A 9,141-nucleotide genomic window follows, 5' to 3' on the forward strand; every position below is an offset into this window, starting at 1 on the left:
TCCAGGCAGGGTCTGGCCATGTGGCTGGGGGACAAGGGGCCATTTTGAAGCCAGGCAGTGTGCTTTGAGCCATAGGCCTGCACCCAGCCTGCCCTGCTTTCACCCATTATGCCCAGGAGTAGGGAGTGGTGCATGGACCAAGGCTTTGTAAGGAGCCTCTCAAATTTAAACATAATTGAGGGCATAGATGGCATTGGATTGTGGTGATTTTTGTGTGTTTTTCGACTTTTTTGGGTGTTGTTAGGGCCTGGTCATGTGGGTGGGGGCCATTTTGAGGCCTGGTCCAGGCAGGACCTGGCCATGTGGCTAGGGGACAAGGGGCCATTTTGAAGCCAGGCAGTGTGCTTTGTGCCATAGGCCTGCACCCACCCTGCCCAGCTATCACCCATTATGTCCAGGGGTACTGAGTGGTGTATGGACCAATGCTTTATGTGGGGCCTCTTGAATTTAAACATCATTGAGGGCATGGATGGCAATGGATTGTGGTTATTTATTTTTGTGTTTTTCAACTTTTTGGGGTGTTTAACTGATGTTCCTCTGGCTTCCTTTGCTTTTAGGTGCACAAGAGAACCTCCAGTGCCAGGAAGAGGTCCTGCAGCGGTGTGTGCAGCACAATGTCACGTGACGTCACGTGTGGCCACAGACAACTCTGCAACTCGTGCAATTGCGGCCTGCTGTTCCGACATCTGAAGAAGATGGGCCCAAAGAAAGGTAGCCGTAGCTCCTTTACAAAGAAAGCTGCCAGTGCCACTGCCAGTAAGAAGGAGCAGAAGAAGCAAGTGCTGCCACTTACCAAGGAGACTGGTGTGCCCACAGACACTTTTTTCGGGGGGGAAAAACAACGCCTGCAGCAGCGGGGTCCGCCGGGGACCAAGCTGGGAGCAGCACCTCCGCTTCATTCAGCTCAGGGCCACCATGCAAGGTTACGTCCAAGCCCATGAGTGCTGCAGAGGCAGCCACTGTCATTGCTCAATCACCATCGACCAGTGATGTTGGCTCATCGCAAGAAAGTAGCACCCAATCAACACAGGGTGTAACTCAGCTGACGAGTGTTCAACAACCACAGCCACAATGACAACCACAGGTGCAACTAGTACAAGTGCAAGTACATGGGCAAGGAGAGGCGCAAGTACAGGCGCAAGTACAGGCACAAGGAGAGGCGCAAGGAGAGGCGCAAGAAGAGGTGCATGGAGAGGCGCAGGGAGAGTCGCAAGGAGAGGCGCAAGGAGAGGCGCAAGAAGAGGCGCATGGAGAGACGCATGGAGCGCACAACTGCCCACAATGCTTGTTCCTCCAGAAGTAGGGGCACATCAGGAAATCGAGATTCAAGTGGAGGTATCCTCAGAGGAAGCCACTCCTCCTGAGGATGATCCATTGTCTTCCAGATCCCCAGCAAGAAAAAGGACAAGGAGGGCTACTACAAGTTCTTCTTCAAGCCCCCTTCCTTCTGATGATCTTGACCTTGATTGGAACCCACCAATTCAGTCTGAGAGGGAGGCACGCCATGAGCCGACAAAGGTAGCTATGCCTAAAAGGAAGGTTCCCGCAAGGCTTTCAGTTATGGGTGATGATGACAAACAAGAAGTGGTGTATTCTGCTGCTGATGAACAGTTTGACGACAACCCAGTCATCACAGTCGTCACTCCAGCCCCAGCGGGCATGCAGCCGACAGACATTTTGACCCATTCCCGAATGGCTGCTGAGTGGGATGTGGGCGGCGTGGCACTGGTACCACCACCAACGCAGTTAACTACAACACCAACACAACCTACAGCTTCTATATTTTTTTGTCAAAAGGGCCGGCAGGGACCTCCATCCAGCTCGACCCCCATTACCTCAAGTAGTGGTGCTGTAAGTGCACAACAGTGCCAAATTCAGCCACGCCCATCCTCCACTTCATCTGGCATTGAAACTGAAAGTAGCACCTCCACCACCAGCAGACATCTCCAGTTTGGGACTTCTTAAGTGTTAGCAAAAAGGCAGAAAACATGGTCGTTTGTTCGATTGGTAAAATAGCAGTTTGTCGGGGTACGCTTGGTACCAACTATGGTACCGGAGGCCAGAGAGGTCATCTCCCAAAACACCACACTATCCAGTGGGAGGCGCACCTAAGGAAGATCCGGGAAGCCAAAAGAAAAACAAATCCAAATGTATCCATTCATATTGCATCTGATGATGAAGAGGGGCTGATCGTGCAGGGGGCAGACATTTTGTCTGGTACACCCAGTACCTCTGGCAGCAGCACTGCAGTGGTAGCCCCCACACCCTCTACCCCTGCAACATGTATGAGGCACACTAAGAGTCTGGGAGAGACACCAATGCGAAAAAGTACATCAATGAGCCTATCTGGTTTGAAGAAGTCTGCATCATCATCATCATCATCACGTAAAACGGTCCAGACCACCATTAGATGCATGTTTTGGCGCCATTTGAACACAACCACCCAACGGCACGTCTGTATAACGCAAAGCTGGATAAAATGCTAGCGCTGGACCTTCTCCCTTTTTTTTCGTAGAATGGGTCGGTTTTCTAGAATTTGTGGCAACAGTCTGCCCTAAATGGAATGTTCCTAGCCGGTCCTATTTTGCCAGAGTTGCTGTTCCAGCACTACATCAAGATGTGGCCGAGGTGATTGGTGCAGCTATTCAGAAGAGTGATGTTCACAGTATCCACCTGACAACAGACAAGTGGACCAGTTGCCAAGCCCTTGATTACATGTGCATCACTGCACACTGGGTCTCTTTTGCAGGGGTTAAAGACAAGTTAAAAGCAGGTGTTGACATGGACACAGTTTTTCAAGCTAGTCGGAAACATGCAACAGTAGCCACGTTTGCCATTGAGAAAACTCATACTGCACCTAACCTTTTGGAGGAGTTGGATAGGAACGTCTATGAATGGCTGCATACAAGAAATCGCATGATTGGTTATGTTTCCACGGATAATGGCAGTAATATAGTTAAGGCCATGCATGAGGGTGGCTATTTCAGAGTGCTGTGTTCGGCGCACAGTATTAACATTGTTGTGCAAGATTTCTTGAAAAAAGAAAACACAGTCAGCAAGTTACTGACCACCTGCCGAAGAATCTGCACACATTTCAGCCATTCTATTAAGGCCCGGAAGAAGCTGAGGAGCATGCAACATGAACATAGACTGCCAGTCAAAGAACTCATCCAGGAGGTGGCAACACGTTGGAACTCAACCTTCTACATGCTTGAGCATCGGTCTGAGAAGTGGGGGGTAATCAATGAGTATGTCTTTGCACTGGGTTCTAGGTTCTACTATGAAAGACATGAGGCTATAGTAGGAGGAATGGAAGCTGGATTCAAGCCTGACAGACATGCTTCATTCTTTTGAGGTCTTCACGCGTGAAGTCAGCAGGGAGGACTGTTCTTTGGGCAAAGCTATCCCATTGTTGCGCATGCTAGAGCACCAACTGAAGGTGGTGTCTTCAACATTCCGAGATGATGCTGAAAAGCAAGATGCATATCAGTTGGCGGAGTGGTTATTAAGCCGCCTAGTTGACAATGAAAGGCTTAAAAAAATACATACAGAACAACATTACATTTGTGCCACTATTCTGGATCCACTGTACAAAAAGGCCGAGGCCAGAAAAGCATTCATTCCTTTTAATGAAGCAGATGTTTGAAAGTACAAACATTGGCTAGCTCTGTCAGCCACTCGGTTCGAAAAAGAGTGGCAGAAAATTGAAGGAGCCGGCAGAAGTACTGCTCAATCAGCAGGCCATCCGACGTCAAGTTCCACTTCTGAATCTGTGGCCGAAGGGAGTCACTTTCCCTCACAGCCGTTAACGACACCAGCAACCGTATCATCATCCTCACCTGCACCAGGCCCAGCCATAATATTGTCGGAAGCGGATTGGCTAACTCATCAAGGGTTTGCTCGTTCCAGTCATGCAAAGGCCACAGATGGTGCGCAAAGTGGAGCAACCCTGGAGAACCTTGAGTCGATGGTGCAGGCCTATCTGGATGACCCAACAGAAGTCTTTGTTAATCAGAACCCATTGCTGTATTGGTATGGGAAAAGGCCTCTATGGCGACTGATCACCAACCTGGCTCTAAATTATTTGTCTTGCCCACTCGCAAGCGTGTCTTCTGAACGTGTTTTCTGTGCTGCTTGTGCCATTGTTAGTTCAAAAAGGACCCGCCTCTCACCCAAAAATGTGGAGGGGTTAACACTGATCAAGATGAATCAGCACTTCATACCACCAGATTACCAAATACATGAATGTACGCAGGAAGAAGAGGACACCGAGTTAGGTGACGGAAGTTCTTCTCTGTTAGCTGACCTACTCCCGTCTCAATTCATACAGTTTGAGGATGAGCTCTACTTACCTGACACCGAGGCCTGAAAATGACTTCCTTTTTTTGTCCTTATTCACTTTTATTCCTGTGTGTCTTTCTTTGCTTTGCAACCATTACCACAACAAAACTCTAATCACCTAATCACAACAAGTCCATCAGCAGCACTGTCTTTATCTTATTTCCTTATTGATTTGATGGTGCTGCAGTCTGCATTCCTGAGGTTCACAAGTTCACAACTCAATCCTGCTCCTCTATCCTCCTCCTCCAGACTCCCCCTATCCATTTCCCTCAAGGCAGATGGCTGGATTACGCAGAATAAAGAAACGTTGTCTTCATAGACGAGTCCCCTCAAGTGGGACTGGAATTACTGACTACATGCTTGCTGATTGCTGACAGTTACTTCTGAAATTGACAGGAGAGGCTGCCCTGTGGGTCCTTACTTTCAGAAGAAGATGCAGACAAAAAGTGGAACAGGTAATGAATAATGAGAAGAAGATGGCATGCAGTGGACAACAATGGCTGTCCGGCTTTGACGAAAGCAATTGCTGTTTGTTTGTTGTGCATGAAATGAATCATATGTCTGTTATTATTCAATCTTTTACACCCTAAATGTAACTCCAGTCTACTCTGATTTTTTTTACCTTGTTTAATTCAAACGTACTTCAACTGCAGGGGCCACTACGTTGCATTTTCCAATATGCAAAATGTCCTTGTACTTACTGTTTGCCAATATACCATGATGATTGATTAAATAATATATCTTGAGGAGCTACGTCAGCAAGCAAGATGGCTGCTTAGGCTCCCGGCTCCGTCGACCTTCGAAACCCGCCGCAATATCCTGCATGTTATCCTGACTTAACGCCTAGTCTCTGTGTGCATGAACTGTCCCGCATTCCGTTGGTGAAATCCTGAAACTTCTATCTGCTTGTTTGACGGAGTTACATCGAGTTTGAGTTTGCGGCCTGCTCCAGCGGTGAAGCCTGGGCCTGGAGTACTTTCACAGCCGGGCTGTAGTGCAACAACATCGGCCAGGAGACTCCGGCTGGGCCCGGTCGACCGGAGGGGAGGCTTTGTTTCAGCCCGGATTTGGTGGCGATCGTTTTCATTGCTCAGTGTCGACGGAGGAGTGAGTCTGCGTGCTGCTGGCTGCGGGTGGGGGCCCCCGTCCCGTGGACCCGGTTTGCGCCCTCCGGGGTTCGGTGGTTCGGGGTCACTGGCCTGCGGCCTTAACTGGGTTGACCGTGGCTGCGAACAAAAACTGGTCACCCTTCGCATTTGCACGTTCGAGATCCTGTCTGTCCCCCCCGAGGGTGCCGGAATCACCCGGGGTGGTGATAGTGATTGATATCGAGAACAGGAATATGGGTCAAACGGTGCATGAGCCATCGCTTAGGTTAATACTGGCAGAACTTTGGGCATTCCGCTCACACGTGGATACTCTGTTGGGCAAATTGGACACGCGCCTATCCGAAATGCTCCTGGTGGAACCGGGCCCGGCCTTATTGTTGAAACAGGATTCTGCAGCCATTCAAAACGCGGCCATTTTGACTCCGTGCGGGAACCTGGTGAGGAAACGAGTACTGGAACCATCGGATGGTGCCCTGGTAGACGGTGTTCCCGAAGATGGCATGGTATTGCTGAACTTTCCACCACTACCGGCTTTGGAGATATCGTCAGGCGTTCCCCTCCCGGAGACTTTTATCTGTGACTTTCCATCCATTGTGTGGTCATCTTCTTCTTTCCTGGCAACGCTACGACTCCTGTTCAAGACACATTGGGACTGTTCATCTCGGAGGGAGAGTTCGTCTGCATCTACAGTTCCCGAGGACTCACTGCCTGCTGGTAGCCATGGGCTGATTTCTGCTGACTCTTTTCTTCTATATTGCTTCTTTGTGTGCCTTTGTGTCTCGCTGGAAGGGGTTCGTGTTTTCATTTGGAAGGGCCAAGGTTAAGATCGGCTGGATCGGGATGGGTTGGCATGGCTTTTACAAGTGTTGGACCTGCAACTGTTTGCTCTAAGAGGCTGGGCGGTGTCTCACGGTACCCTCTAATTTCTCTATATTGCTGACATAAGTTTGTCTTTTAGTGATAGGGGGTGGCTATTTCAGGCGCGGGGTCTAAAGGGGCTGGGAGCCCTCATGGATATGCCCTCCTCCGTTTTTCTTTTTCCAACCTTTGGGGTTTTAGTTATTAGGGGCGACAGGCACGCTGCTAGTGTGGTTAGGCTGTAGCCATTTGCAGGGGTGCAGGGTGGGGGGCTGGAGGGGGGGGGTTTATTTTGCCCTTTTTATTTTCTAAGGCCTTTCCTTCTTTCTCTTTCTTTCTTGTAGGGTCAGTATAGCTACGAATCATTCCGATTCTTATCGTATGCTTGTATTTCGTGCTTTTGCTTTTATGATATCCTGATTTATGGGTGTGCAGGCCTCGAGTATTGGCGCAACAAGGAAATGTATATTGTGTGCTTTTTTGTATCGACCTATATGCTCTGGCGTCAAATCTCCATTATAGTGGTCATTACATGTATATCCTGTTTCTTACCCTGCCCCCCGCATACTCCTGTTTGATTGCATGGCACCTGATCCTCTCTTATATAATATAAAATGAAACCTCTGTCTTATCCTGAAATCCAGCTATGCATTCCAATACAAGTTTTACTCTGAATCGCTGCCAGACCCTTGGGTTGTCGGCTGATGAGCTGTGTCGTATTGTGATATCAACGAATTTTCATTTGTCTAGCGGCTTTTTCCCGCGGTTGTAGGCCCATGCTTGTATTTCTACTGAATGCTAAAATAAAAGTTTAAAAAAAATAATAATAATAATATATCTTTTTTCTTTACATTCACTCACTGGGATGGATGGATCATCAGCGTCGGTTTACGGAAGAACTTTGGCCAATTTGTGAGTGGCAAAAAGGTAAACCAGTCTAGAACAACTACTACAGCAGAACTACATGTCTGTCTAGTCGTGCTATGGAGTGGTCGAGGCAGTGTAGTGTTGGTATGCCAGGCAGAGAATCCGGACAGCAGTTCATGTGAAATTGGGGCTATGTAGCTTGCTGCAAACAATTAGATATCCTTTGTCTGTCTGTGACATGCATGGCCCTGCTGCAAGCATGGGCCAAAAATCCGTTCCGCTAGTGAAATTTGTGGATTTTTGGCGGCAAATTCGCAATCCGCGAATCTCGTGAAATAGCGGAAAATTTGCAAATTCTTGAGCGTAACGGATTTTTGGCCCATGCTTGTGGCAGGGCCATGCAGACGGTCAAGGCAGGCACCACTGAGTGAAGCAGCCTGATGTAGCATACCTAGGCTCTTTGACACAGACAGACAAAGCATGTCTAAGGTTTAGGGCTGTTTTGGGGGTTCAGTGCGGTTTGCTAGGGTTTTTGGGTTTAATTTGATAGGGTTCCCGGAGTCTAGGGCTCAGGGCCCGATGCAGGCTCGTTCATAATGATGTTTGCAAGGTTTTAGGGGGGGTTTGGCGTTTTTTGGTCCAGAATTGGCTACATTTTTGCCTTTTTTGGTGTTTTGCGGGTGCGTGTGTTTGGGTGAAAAGTCGTACACCTTCCAGTGGATCAATTTTGTTCTGCCTTGCTGAGATTCTTGGGAATTGCTAGTAGGTTTCAAGGGGATCGAAGTAGTGGACGTGCTGAAAACAGCAATTTTTTGTCAAGGCGCGATTTGCCATGTTATCCAATGGGCGCTTTGGGGTCGCAAGAAGAAAGTGTGTTTTCGGTGTTCCACTTGAGCCAGGGGAACGGGGCTTCTGTGAGTGGTAGGGAGGGGGAATTGATGGTTGTGCATGAAATTTGGGAGGAATCGATTGAAGGGAAGGGTGTGTTTAGGCAAAGTCAAGGAAGGGAAACCGCTGCTGTAGGCACCCTCGTTTTCATTGCTCAGTGTCGACGGAGGAGTGAGTCTACGTGCTGCTAGGTGTGGGTGGGGGCCCCCGTCCCGGGGACCCTGTTTGCGCCCGCCGGGGTTCGGTGGTTCGGGGTTACTGGCCTGCGGCCTTAACTGGGTTGACCGTGGCTGTGAACAAAGACTGATCACCCTTCGCATTTGCACGTTCGAGATCCTGTCTGTCCCCCCCGAGGGTGCCGGAATCACCCGGGGTGGTGATAGTGATTGATATCGAGAACAGGAATATGGGTCAAACGGTGCATGAGCCATCGCTTAGGTTAATACTGGCAGAACTTTGGGCATTCCGCTCACACGTGGATACTCTGTTGGGCAAATTGGACACGCGCCTATCCGAAATGCTCCTGGTGGAACCGGGCCCGGCCTTATTGTTGAAACAGGATTCTGCAGCCATTCAAAACGCGGCCATTTTGACTCCGTGCGGGAACCTGGTGAGGAAACGAGTACTGGAACCATCGGATGGTGCCCTGGTAGACGGTGTTCCCGAAGATGGCATGGTATTGCTGAACTTTCCACCACTACCGGCTTTGGAGATATCGTCAGGCGTTCCCCTCCCAGAGACTTTTATCTGTGACTTTCCATCCATTGTGTGGTCATCTTCTTCTTTCCTGGCAACGCTACGACTCCTGTTCAAGACACATTGGGACTGTTCATCTCGGAGGGAGAGTTCGTCTGCATCTACAGTTCCCGAGGACTCACTGCCTGCTGGTAGCCATGGGCTGATTTCTGCTGACTCTTTTCTTCTATATTGCTTCTTTGTGTGCCTTTGTGTCTCGCTGGAAGGGGTTCGTGTTTTCGTTTGGAAGGGCCAAGGTTAAGATCGGCTGGATCGGAATGGGTTGGCATGGCTTTTACAAGTGTTGGACCTGCAACTGTTTGCTCTAAGAGGCTTGGCGGTG

The sequence above is a fragment of the Lissotriton vulgaris genome, chromosome 6, assembly GCF_964263255.1.
Source record: "Lissotriton vulgaris chromosome 6, aLisVul1.2, whole genome shotgun sequence".
In the NCBI taxonomy this organism is placed as follows: domain Eukaryota; kingdom Metazoa; phylum Chordata; class Amphibia; order Caudata; family Salamandridae; genus Lissotriton; species Lissotriton vulgaris.